Raw genomic sequence first — 12,603 nt, forward strand, 5'->3', positions numbered from 1 at the left:
CTCGTGTACTCGTCTGTAGTTCCTTTATTCCAATGGTGTTTCCATTGAAGACTTCCATTTTGCATCATTGTTGGTGTGTCTCTATTTTCGACATTGTATCTTCGATGACATCTTCAACCATATATTTTTTCATTGTATGTGAAATATTTGAATTTTTTTCACTTAAATATAAGAAATCTTATTTATTGTGATTTTAATTTCTAGGGTGTTGTGTTATGTTCTTTGATTTACAATACTAAATAAAGATGAATTAATATTATGAAAATTGTTTCTAGATGAAAATTTGGTAATACAAATAAAAGAAACTGTTTTGTAATCATTTTAAGTTTTGATTATAATAGAGGAATGAGAGCCATTAGGATACCCACAACTGCCCAATTTCGTGAGAAATTTGAAAATTTAAAAATTTTACCTTATCATAATGTATTGTAATATTAATGTATTTATATTGTAATTGTAGTGTATTTTTATTATACCTTTGTATTTTTTTTTTATAAAAAAATTAATTTTATAGATATATTTTTATACATCATTGGATTACTATCAACAACTTCATGTATTGTAATTACTAACTCATTTTCTTTTTTTAAAAAAATAAAATTATTGTGAATTCATTACTACTTCATTTGGCTTGCAAGGTTGCTTCAAAACATCGAGCATGATAAGAATACAACATGATAACCCAAAAATGCTAGTTCAGTAAAAAACAATTCAATATTTTGTCATTTTGATATATTGTAATGTATCATAATATTAACGTTTTTACATTGTAACTATATTGCATTTGTATCATACCTGTACTTTATAAAATCAATCCATTTCACAATATTACAATCAAGGAAAATTTTACAACAAATACAAAACAAACAAATGGAAATTGTAATCAATTGAGGCATATTTTATATCATAAAGAACAATATTTGTTATATATTAGACATGTTAGGGATATGCCAAAGAACCCACAATTGCCTAGTTTCGTAAGAAATTTAAAATTTTTAAAATTTTACCTTATCGTATGTATTGTAATGTTATTGTATTTGTATTGTAATTATAGTGTATTTTTATTGTACCTTTGTATTTTTTTTATAAAAAAATTAATTTTATAAATGTCTTTTTATACATCAATGGATTATCATCAACAACTTCATGTGTTGAAATTACTAACTCATTTTTTTTAAACAAAAATTAAGATTATTGTAAATTTATATTACTACTTCATTTGACTTGCAAGATTGCTTCAAAAATTGAGCATGATAGGAATACAAACATGATAGCCCAGAAATGCCAATTCGATAAAAAACAATTCAATATTTTGTCATTTTGGTATATTGTAATGTATCATAATGTTAATGTTTTTACATTATAAGAATATTGCATTTGTATCATGCTTGTACTTTATAACTAAAGTAATGGTTTTTTTTACACAACTTTCAAACTACTAAACATTCAACACATCATACCAGTATAATACTCATACAAAAAGATAACAAATTCATAACAAAAATATAATATCCTAACTCTTTAACAAATTCATAATAAAAGACAAAGTGGTCTTATACAAAGTGATTTCAGTTTTCAATGAAGATCTGAATATGTTCATAACTATACAAACAAAGTGGTCCCAAACAAGCATGAAACAACTAAGAAATTTTTTTTCCTATGCCATGTCAAACTAGTCCCAACAACAAAGTTAAAGTGGAAACCTTTTCAATGGAAATCAATAATAATCATATCAAACATCCCATAAAATATAAAAAATAAAAATAAAAAGCTACATATTCAATATGACAAAAAATATATATAAAAAATCAGATAAAATAAATTTTAATAACATTCTACACAAAAAAAAAGTCATTTCTTCCTCAAAACCTCTTTCAATCTTTTATATCTAATATCTCAAATCTACATTGTTAAAATTATTAACATTTCGTTCCTTCATCTGAGTTTTAACTTATTTAATTTTTTTTGGTATAAAATGAGGTATTTTCGTATTTTTGGCATTTAAAATTTTTTATTTTTTCTTACCTTTAATGGATTTCTTGCTATATTCACAAAAAAAGAAAAAAAAAACATGCTTTGTGGAGACCGTTTTAGTTCATGACCTGAAGTGTTAAAACTTTTTCCTCTTTGCCTTTCTTCTTTTTTAATACAAACAAGTTGTAGCGGGGGTTAAAGAACACTTTTTTTTTTGCTTTTGACTTATTAAGGGTAGTCTTGACATTAAAAAAAAAAGCCTTTAGAGAAATTATTGCATTTTCAGCCTACCCTTTACAATACTTATCATATTTACTGACCCTTCAGGTCATTGTTTTACCCCGCCCACCCTAAAGGATAATTTTCCCTTTTTCTTTCCTCTTTCCTTTTCTTTTCTTTTACGTTTACATTATGTTAGTTGTCAAAAAAAAAAAATGCTAGGAGAATGATTTACTCATATTTGACAAAGAAAAATAAAAAAATTATATGTTTTTATTTAATTTTTATATGAAAAGCGAAAATAAGTGAAATTAATTTAAAGCATTATAGAAAAATGATTAATATGTTTATTTTTTAGTTTTTAGTTTTTTTTTCTATTTTTTTATTTTCTTTTTCTTATATTTTTCCGTAACTTTTTCAACAACACATAAGAACAGATATACAACTTAATGTCTTTATGATCAATTTTTTTTATTAATGTTTTAATTCTATTAGGTGTTATGTTTGTTTTTTGAATACTAAAAATTTATATCTTAGTTTGAAATAATTGTTACTTTATACCATCAAAGATAAGACATTTAAAAACTAATATTTAACCCAAAAATCAATTTAACATAATCTAAAAAAGTTCAAAAGAGTGCAATGTGTACCTTGTACGAGTGCAATGTGATGGGCACCAAACATATGATTAAAATATGTACTAGGAAGACAAAATAGAGGGTCTATATTAGGGTACAAAGAATGTCACCTAGGTATCAAGGTATTAATGGGTAAAAAACATGACCTAAATATAAAAAGCCTTATCAAGGAATTAACATACAAAAAACATTACATGGATACAAAAATTGTTATAGAATGCAAAAAAAAATTACTAAGAAATGAAATGTGTAACTAATGTACTAAGATATAGATAATATAATCTATGTATAAAGAAAGTGACTAAGGGTGAAAAAATAAATACGACTAAACCTATACATAATGTGATTTAGGTACTAAGATACAAAAAAATGTGATCAAAGTATCAAGGCACAAAATATATTATCAACATAGGCGAAAAAATGTAACTCATGTAAAAAGAATATAATCTACATACAAATTAAAAATGTGATTAAAGTATGAAAAATATGTTTTAAGGTATGAAGAATGTGACAATATGACTGAGATATAAAATTTACAATCTACGTGCGAAAAGTATAACGACCAAAGTATATAGATATGAAGAATATATATAAAAAATCATTAAATTTAACATGATATTGTTTTAGATATTAATATTTGCATAAAATAAAGAAAGAATGTTACATCAAGTTAATGAGACCTTGTGGACCATCATTTTTCATGTGCGTCCCCACTCGACGATGAGACTCGCTTTTTATTTGGTGAAAATTTGATTTTTTTTTTTAAAAAAGATTTGGAGTCGCCACTTATTTTAGTCTTTATTTTATTTTTATTTTTTAAAAGGGAAAACAAAATAAGAAAGAAAATCATGTGTGACTCTTTATTTGGAAAAGATATGTCTGGAAAAACTGAATCTGGATTTGGGGGTCAAGTTACCTATTGGGAAGATACGGTGGTGAGCCGTAACACTTCTCTAAGCCTATATACGTACGATTTCTACTAAACGAATTAAAAGAATTGTGACAATTAATTAATTAGTCATGGATACCAAGAAAAAGAATTGCACAAATGAGTATGCATAAATCATGATAAAAAAAAATTTACAAGAATAGACAAAATACATAACAAGAGAATTATGCAAAATGATTTATTGAACTAAATAAAAAAATATTAAAATATAGTTTTCAAGAAATTTCAAAGGATTTTATTAAAAATGATTTTGAATTAATGATTTCAATTTATTTATTTACAAAAAAGAGTCAATTTATTTTCTCAATTTCATTTGTATTCAATTTTCAAAAAAGTTATTTACACTTATTATATCAAAAGAATTTATTACAAAATTTCAATTTGACCACAAAAATTATTTTTATTTGCTTTTACTAAAAAGGAATGAATTTTTATAAATTTATTTACAAAAGTATTTTGATTCATTTTCATTTAAAAAAAGTGATTTATACAAATAATTTTTTTTAAAAATAACTTTATTTGCAAAAGAATTTTTAATTAAAAAAACTTTTATAACTTTATTTACAAAAATGTTAAAACTCAATCCAATTCTATTAAAAAAATAATTTCTACAACTTTAATTTACACAAATAGTTCTCATCCTATTCTCATTAATAATATATATATATATTTAAATCCTCTATTTCTAAAAATTACTTTTAATCACATTTTAACTAAGGAAAAAGAATTTATTTTAAAAAACATTTTTTGGACAATTTTATTAAAAATTAATTTTTGGGACAACTTTATTTACAAAACAATTTTCAGACAATCATTTTTAAAAACAATTTTTTTTTATAAAAATTTTATTAAAAACAATTTTCTAGATTTTCCTAAAAACACTTTTTTGAATTTTTATTAAGAAAACTTATTTTTATTAAAAAGAATATTTTTTGAACTATTATTTTATTAAAACCTATTTACTGAATTATTCTTCTTATTTAAACAAGATTTTTGGTTTGTTGGATATTCAATTCTGTATAATATAAATAAATAAATATTTACAGAAACCAATAAAAAATAAAACCAAATAGTAGTAGGAAATAAAACGTGTACCAAAACAAGCCAATAACAAGCTCAATGTTTTCCTATAGTTTTTCGAGTCTCACTTTTTTCCATGAAATTCCATATTCCACGTGTCATAAGTTCATACTCAGTCAACAAAATTGTAGAATGAACCCATGCAAAAACAAAAATAGTCCAAATGTAAATATCTAGAAATTTACAAAGTTCAAAAACTTGCCTATCTTCTTGATGTTTCAGACTGTTGAACTTGTGCTAAACCAATCACACTCACATAAATCACAATCATCTTGTTGAAAGGCATAACTGTCTCAATTTTACTTCCTTGTACAACTATCATATCCATACGCTTTAATATTCATAAGTCCATTGATTACATAGAAAATTCCATCTAATAGTTAAATTATAAATTGTTTTACTTTATTGTACTAGTTGTGCAACTACTAGTTAGTATTATTGTCCTTAATAGTAACCTATTTGGTTTGTTAAGAAGAAAATTGGTTAATTTCCTTATTGATAGCTTCCATTGATTAGTGTATTGTTCAATTTTTTTCCAAGGCTATGTTTATTTTCCTGGACTCTAACAATTTATTTGTAAATGAACTTCTTCATGGCTTATGCATTACCATATGACACTTTATGATAACAGTCTTTACTTTGTAGGGTTTCAAAACTTCAGCTTTCGATTTCGCCATCCGAACATAAGCTTATCTGATTATACACATGGCTCCAGAATGCAGGAAAATGAAGGAGCATGTTTCGAGAACATGTACACAGGTCGACAAAATAGTTTTCATTGAACAATGGATTGAATATTCAATTTCACCCTTATTGCAAATTTCCATATATTGCATTTTTCTATCACTGACCAATCTTTCATTTTTACTGTAGGATAAGCTTCCTAAGTCCTACTGTTCTGGAAAGAAATTCATCACTGCCATTGCATGCTTAGCACCAGAAAAACAGCAAGCCATTAAAGAGATGGGCTTTAGGGGCCTATTGATATTTGCTTGTCGCAAACTGAGGTATGTGCTATGCGGGTGGCTTATCTCTCAATACGACTTTACATACCATAGACTGAATATGGGAACCAACAATACTGTCTTTGTCAATGAAGAACATGTCAGCGGAGTCATGGGCATCCCTAGCACCAGGGTAGACGTGGTTATCCTTAAGAAAACAACTCTGTCCAATCGCACATGCACCCTCAGGGTACTGGAGCAAAACCTTGAGAATTTGCCCGTTTGTGATGAATTCTTAAAAACTTTTTTAATTTTTTCATGTGCCACTCTACTGGCACCTAACTCAAAGCTTGAAGGAATCCATGACCTTTGGGAAACCATTTGGGATGGTGATGTTGGTGTCCAAAGGAATTGAGTTAAGTTTGTGTTGCAACACTTAGAAGATGGAATTAGGGAATATTGCCAAAATCAGCCTACTTACATCCGAGGTTGCCTCATGTTCCTACAAGTACAACTAAGGCTCCAACCTATTTTGCAATTAGGTTGAACTTAGTTGACATTTTAATTTGAGTGTCATGCTTATTGGAATTCACTCTTTTAATGCTCTTTGTTTCATATACTACCCTTGGACAATTGTTTTACATGGCATACTTCTACATGCCATCAGTTAAGGTTGAAGTCACCAGCCCGCTAGCTGCAACATGAAGTGATGATGTAATCAAACGCCGATTAGCAGCTGAAATATCAATATTCGGTGGTTATGGACATATGCATGTATGCTCTAACTCAACAAAGCTTTTCCTACTAGTTAAATTACAATATTAGTTTATTCAAGTTATCACCAATTTGTTGATTCTCTCATTCAACTGATGATGCAAGACGCAACCACAAGAGCAACCACAAAGCACACCCCACATGAATGTACCATCAGTAGCTTCTACCTCTTTAGCTTCTAACGATGCTACAGAGGTAGTCCATGCCCACTAACCACGTATACAAGTTCTTCTATACAATGCATACAAGTATATAAAATTTTCCACTATGTATTAAGTTCTTGAAGCCCGTGTCATTGAGACATCGGAGACTATGCTAATATTAGCTTTCTCTTTGGCGTGGGATGTTGTTGCATTACGTTCCTGCCATAATGGATCAGAGGGGAATTCTTCAGTCCCTTGCCCAGACACAGAGCACCACGCTGAATATCAACCAATGCGTCAGACATCGGCCAGGTAGCCTTCAGCTGAGGAAATGGAACCACAAGACAACCTCGCACCAACCCCCTACTCGCCAATTGGAATGGAAACATCACCGACAACCACTCATTCCCAGCCAGTGGCCCCATAGTCTCATGTAGAGGCATCACTTCCATCACAAGTGACAGTAGAAGAAGCGCGGGAATATGATGGGCCAGGTGGAAGTGGCAACCAAGCACTTAAACCTTCATCTATGAGGAGATGTAAGCGGATTGGTAAGAGGATTGTGAAGTGTCTTCCCACTTGCAAAAGCTTGTTTGTCGCCCACTATGTTAAAAAATTCCCTAAAATCCCCCATGCTGATAGGGTAGTAGCAGATTATGCTTTGACAGAAATTGGTGATCCTAGGTACATTTATTTTTTCTAAAAATCATTTTTACAATAATTTAATATGTGAATAACTTGACATCAGTATGACAAAATTCATTTTCTGTCATTGTAGTGAGATTTTGTGCGAGATGTATGGGATGTAAATTACCCGAGAAGAAATTTCTTGTCTAAATGCAGGGCGGTGGGTTAATTCAGTGGTAAGTTACTTATCCTTTAGTTGAATTGAATTCGCAATTTATAGGTCATATGAATGCATAAAGTGTTGATGGAGGTTGTAAAATATGTTTATTTCCACAATTTTTTCCAGATTGTAGTGATTATGTCCAACATATTGAATGGAAGCAAGCACCACCAGCGCGCGCACTTTATTTTGATCCTTCGTTCTTGGTGCACCCTCTAATATTCTAAATTTACATGGTGTAAAAATAAAATAGTATTTTTTGATGTTTGTATTGATTAACCCCACCCTTGAATAGGTTGTTCTTAGTAACCTGAAAGCTGATGCAACCAACCAGGTTATCATGGATAGATGCTGCATGTATCTGGATGCTGACATATTGGGTCGTAATCTGAGGACATCTGACATGGTAAATAACGGTTGTTAAAGTTTATTTTCTTAGTAATATATGCAATGGCATTGGGCATGACTGTTATCTAATAACATAAAACCTAATAACTCTTTAATGATGATACAGATGTTCATCCCCATATGTGAGAACAATCACTAGCACATACTCGTCAATTTTCCAGTTGGGAGAGTTGAGATTCTTTCATCTTTGCCACTGAGGCGGGAGAACAACATTAGTGCATCAACGAGACGATTATCAGTGGCAATCCACAAAGCACTGCATGCATATAGAATTCATATGGACCTGGATGTCTCAACATTTGTGCATGTGTAACCACACCTTGTCCAACAACTTAATGAGTAAAATATTCATATATTCTAACCAAAATAGACATTTTTACTCAATTATATTGATCATATTTCAATCATCTACATGACAAGCCTAACTGTGATGTGTTATAGGTACGATTGTGGTATCCTCGTTCTTAAGTTCATGGAATTTTGGAATGGGGCGACCTTAAGTACTTCAATGGCATAGGTTAGAGCTGGTTTACACCCTAATTTGTACTATTTTTTTTCTCAGAACATGAAATTAGTTTTTAGCATTTCTGTAGGACAAGCTACACATGTACAGACTCCAGCTAGTTGTGCAATTACTAGTTAATGAATGGAACAGTGTCACAGATAAAATTATGAACTCCTGTCAATTGCGACTTCATGGTTGATGATAAATTTTTTCCTATTTGATGCTACTAACCTTGTAAAGCAATGCTTGATTGTAGTTTGTCCATAAATGACTTCATGGTTATCCTATTGTGTGCTGATGTGGTTTTGTTCCCATTGCAAAACCATTATTTCTGTTCTATATCTATTGTATCTTATTAAGTATTCCACTAACCATTGTAACACTGGGAGTTTGGTGATGTTGAATCTCAGGACTTTATGTACAATAATGGGCAACACGTAAGAAAAAAAAAGACTGCTTGGTGATGCTGCTGCTATAGCCTACGGGAGGGACTAATGTCAGACTGGGTCATATGTTATCCTCCTTTTTCAGATTGTATCAAGCAAACTCGTTTTTCCATATGATCAAAATTAGGACATAGATAAATCAATTATTCAATCCTTTTCAAATGAGGAGATTCATCACTGTAATAGAGTTGTTCATTAATGTGAAATATTGTATAGGAAATGGAGGAAGAACATGGAGAAAAGTCAATATTTGTTAATTTCTGATGTTGATGAAAGGTGCTGGTCTGTGGTGCATTGGTGATTGCTTCGACAACATCTACGTTTGTAAGCTGTGACCCAAAGTGAGATGCTTTTTGTGGGCCATGATACTAATTTCATAGGAAAACAACAAACAAAGACTGGCAATTATTGTTTTTGCCTTGATTATATTTCAGTTTATCCTTCTATGCTCACTTTAGTAAATAGTTTGTCGGGTTTCATTTCATATTTAGTTGGTCTGTAAGCTTTTACATAGCATCTTATGTCAATGTTCTAGGTAGGTTGGAGGTTTCTTTGGTTTGTTGACTATATTATAATCATTTTTTTGTTATACAAATTCCATGGACTATGTTTGTGTTTTGTTTTATTGAGGAAATCATAATGGAGGTCAGGCATTTGTTAGATATCCTTTCCATTTTTTTCCTGTTCCATGCCAGTGGCCTTTCCAACTGTAGTTAAAAAATAACGATCATGTGTAGAAGCTGAATGCTACAAACCATGGTGACAAATTCAGGTCTCATGGGTGATGGTGAAGCCATGGGATGTTATTCGTAAGGAATCATTCAAGACTATTGGTACTAGTGATTTTTTTAGATTGTCATATGCTGAGATGGCCTTAAGCATGTGGATGAAATTCCTCCTCCAAATATCACGAGTTTTTTTTCCTTTTATTTAATAAAAATATGATGAAATCATCTCACGAAAAATAAAGACAAATCTTAAGGTTTGATATCAGAGATTGGGTGCAACATGGGTTGTATGGTGACATATTAATGTGGCAACCTTGCCCGGATATGATGAGAATGCACTACCCACAAAATGTCAACTATCCATTTTGCTCATCATTTTGTGGGGCATTTAAAAACTTGCATTTGATTATCAACAAAGTTAATAATAATAATAATAATAATAATAATAATAATAATAATAATAATAATAATAATAATACTAATAATACTAATAATATTAATAAAAATAAAAATAATAATAAGCTATGTGATATATTTGAATTTCTTGTTATGATTTGGATTTTTTTTAAGAAGCAGTCATGAGGTAACCTTCCAGCAAAGAGAATCTGAAGTCTTATTAGTTGTGAACTCAGGACATTAGTAATAGAGAATGTTTTAAATCACTGAACATAACTACTAAAATAGTGCCAAATTTGAACCATCCATAAATTTGCTGTCTTCATGTTGACTATTTCTTCTAATGCCAAACACGGTAGACATGAATGTCCAACCAAAATGACTGGATTTAGTCCTAGTCAAATCATGGATTAAGCCAAAATGCCACTCCTTCCATTTTCTCTCCCTATTCATCTATGACGACCTTGAAATCCTGATCTATTAGGGTTCAACCCTATTGAGTGGATAGACATATTTATTTTATGATATGGTATTTCCTCATGTTCTTAATATTTGGCTGAGCTCCTAGTCATGAAGAAAATTTCTCCTAATCCTCCGAGCCTTAACTTAACATCATTAGGGAAATGAGAATCCTGATGTTTATCTTGTAGGGTTGCCACTTGCTCTCCTAAAGGAAGAACATCCTTATTTGCAAGGGTTATACAAGGTTCCAAAATGCTTCTGCATATCGCTCATCTTTTACTTCATACAATCTACAAGTTGTGATACAAAAATAAATATGTGTTACAAAACCAATAAAATTTTGCTTAACATGACCACCTTCCATATCCAACCACAACCCTTCAAAATCATAAACACCAAAATGAGAAAACAATTGTTTGATTAAATAAATAGTTACAACAAAATATTGACAGAAGAGCAACATTTTTCGAAGGTGCATTAAGGTAGTACCTGAGGTACATTAAGGTAGTACCTCAGGGTCATTAAGGTAGTACCTGAAGTGCATTAAGGTAGTACATTAAATTTGTGATGATTACATAAGCTACCGATAGAGTAACCAATAAGAACATAACAATGTCATGCTGCAATATGTAATGCAATGATCTAATTGTGGCTTGAGTCACAGAAGAGCAACATTTCTCGAAGATGCATTAAGATAGTACCTAAGGTACATTAAGGTAGTACCTTAGGGTCATTAAGGTAGTACCTGAAGTGCATTAAGGTAGTACCTGAAGTGCATTAAGGTAGTACGTTAAATTTGTGATGATTACATAAGCTACCAATGGATTAACCAATAAGAACATAACAATGCCATGCTACAATATGTAATGCAATGAACTAATTGTGACTTAAGTCACAAAATAACAACATTTCTTGAAGGTGCATTAAGGTAGTACCTGAGGTACATTAAGGTAGTACCTCAAGGTCATTAAGGTAGTACCTCAGGGTCATTAAGGTAGTACTTGAAGTGCATTAAGGTAGTACCTCAGGGTCATTAAGGTAGTACTTGAAGTGCATTAAGGTAGTACCTTAAATGTGTTATGATTACATAAGCTACCGATGGAGTAACCAATAAGAACATAACAATGCCATGCTACAATATGTAATGCAATGAACTAATTGTGACTTAAGTCGCAGAAGAGTAACATTTCTCGAAGGTGCATTAAGGTAGTACCTGAGGTACTTTAAGGTAGTACCTGAGGTACTTTAAGGTAGTACCTGAGGTACTTTAAGGTAGTACCTCAGGGTCATTAAGGTAGTACCTGAAGTGCATTAAGGTATTACCTTAAATGTGTTATGATTACATAAGCTACCGATGGAGTAACCAATAAGAACATAACAATGCCATGCTACAATATGTAATGCAATGAACTAATTGTGGCTTAAGTCACAGAAGAGCAACATTTCTTGAAGGTGCATTAAGGTAATACTTAAGGTACATTAAGGTACTACTTGAAGTGCATTAAGGTAGTGCCTTAAATTTGTGATGATTACATAAGCTACTGATGGAGTAACCAATAAGAATATAACAATGCCATGCTACAATATGTAATGCAATGAACTAATTGTGGCTCAAGTCACAGAAAAGCAACATTTCTCGAAGGTGTATTAAGGTAGTACCTGAGGTACATTAAGGTAGTACCTCAGGGTCATTAAGGTAGAACTTGAGGTGCATTAAGGTAGTACCTTAAATTTGTTATGATTACATAAGCTACATATTGAGTAATCAATAACAACATAATAATGTCATGCTCTAATCTATAATGCAATGAAAGAATTGTGTCTTCATTAACGAAAGATGTACACTCAAAATCCAACAAATATTACAAATTCACAAACACTACCAACAATTTCTATTAACCAACACATAATTTATACATTTTAATTCTTATTATTATTATTATTATTATTCTCAACAAATATGATTGAATCATCAAGTTTTTCGCCAAAAGATGATCTTGCCTAATTATAGTCATCAATAATTACCATCAGTCTAAAAATCTCAAAAAATACACAGGTATTCCACCCAATTTCTATATACCTCCACAACA

The sequence above is a fragment of the Vitis vinifera genome, chromosome 13, assembly GCF_030704535.1.
Source record: "Vitis vinifera cultivar Pinot Noir 40024 chromosome 13, ASM3070453v1".
Taxonomy (NCBI): Eukaryota; Viridiplantae; Streptophyta; class Magnoliopsida; order Vitales; family Vitaceae; genus Vitis; species Vitis vinifera.